This window comes from Salmo salar, chromosome 14 (assembly GCF_965601325.2).
Source record: "Salmo salar chromosome 14, fSalSal1, whole genome shotgun sequence".
Classification (NCBI taxonomy): domain Eukaryota; kingdom Metazoa; phylum Chordata; class Actinopteri; order Salmoniformes; family Salmonidae; genus Salmo; species Salmo salar.
Genome location: NC_138304.1, coordinates 38,622,501 through 38,624,351, shown reverse-complemented (window position 1 = coordinate 38,624,351; position 1,851 = coordinate 38,622,501).

Genomic DNA, 1,851 nt, shown 5'->3' with positions numbered 1-1,851 from the left:
CAGGTTTTTGCCTGCCATATGAGTTCTGTTATACTCACAGACACCATTCAAACAGTTTTAGAAACTTCAGAGTGTTTTCTATCCAAATCTACTAATAATATGCATATTCTCGTTTCTGGGCCAGAGTAGTAACCTGTTTAAATTGCGTACGTTTTTCATCCGGCCGTGAAAATACTGCCCCCTAGCCCAGACAGTTTAACAGTCTGATGGCCTTGAGATAGAAGCTGTTTTTCAGTTTCTCTGTCCCAGCTTTAATGCACCTATACTGACCTCACCTTCTGGATGATAGCGGGGTGAACAGGCAGTGGCTTGGGTGGTTGATTGTCCTTGATGATCTTTCTGGCCTTCCTGTGACATCGGGTGCTGTAGGTGTCCTGGAGGGCAGGTAGTTTGCCCCCAGTGATACATTGGGCAGATCGCACCAACCTCTGGAGAGACCTGTGGTTGCGGGCGGTGCAGTTGCCGTACCAGGCTGTGATACAGCCCAACAGGATGCTCTCAATTGTGCATCTGTAAAAGTTCATAAGGGTTTTAGGGGCCAAACCAAATTTTTTCAGCTTCCTGAGGTTGAAGAGGTGCTGTTGCACCTTTTCATCACACTGTATGTGTGGGTGGACCATTTCAGATAGTCAGTGATGTGTACGCCGAGGAACTTGAAGCTTTCCACCTTATCCACTGTGGTCTCATTGATGTGGATAGGGGCGTGCTCCCTCTGCTGTTTCCTGAAGTCCACGATCAGCTCCTTTGTTTTGTTGACGTTGAGTGAGAGGTTACTTTCCTGGCACCACTCTCCCAGGGCCCTCACCTCCTTCCTGTAGGCGGTCTCGTCATTGTTGGTAATCATGCCTACTACTGTTGCGTCATTTGCAAACTTGATGATTGAGTTGAAGATGTGCGTGGCCACGCAGCCATGGGTGAACAGAGAGTACAGGAGAGGGCTGAGCATGCACCCTTGTGGGGCTCCTGTGTTGATGATCAGCGAAGTGGAGATGTTGTTTCCTACCTCCACCACCTGGGGGCGGCCCATCAGGATGTACAGGACACAGTTGCACAGGGCGGGGTTCAGACCCAGGGCCCCGAGCTTAATGATGAGCTTGGAGGGTAGTATGGTGTTGAATGCTGAGCTATAGTCAATGAACAGCATTCTTACATAGGTATTCCTCTTGTCCAGATGGGATAGGGCAGTGTGCAGTCCGATTGCATCGTCTGTGGATCTATTGGGGCCGTAAGCAAATTGAAGTGGGTCTAGGGTGTCAGGTAAGGTAGAGGTGATATGATCCTTAACTATTCTCTCAAAGCTCTTCATGATGACAGAAGTGAGTGCTACAGGGCGATAGTCATTTAGTTCAGTTACCTTTGCCTTCTTGGGTACAGGAACAATGGTGGACATCTTGAAGCAAGTGGGGACAGCAGACTTGGATAGGGAGAGATTGAATATGTCCGTAAACACTCCAGCCAGCTGGTCTGTGCATGCTCTGAGGATGCGGCTGGGGATGCTTTCTGGGTCGGCAGCCTTGAGACGGTTAACACGCTTAAATGTCTTACTCACCTCGACCACAGAGAAGAAGAGCCCACAGTCCTTGGAAGCAGGCCGCGTCCAGGGCAATTGAACTTATTCCAGAGGCTGCTCCAAAACACCACTGATGGAGAAGAGGTATTCAGAGTGGACTTCTAGTCCGACTCAGGAGGCGTGCACACCATCCACCGCTTCCGAGCACATTACTTGCTAATGTTCAGTCTCCGGATAATAAAGTAGACGAACTCGGGGCGAGGATCTCCTTCCAGAAAGACATCAGGGATTGTAACATACTCTGTTTAACGGAAACATGGCTCCCTCGGGATATACTGCCC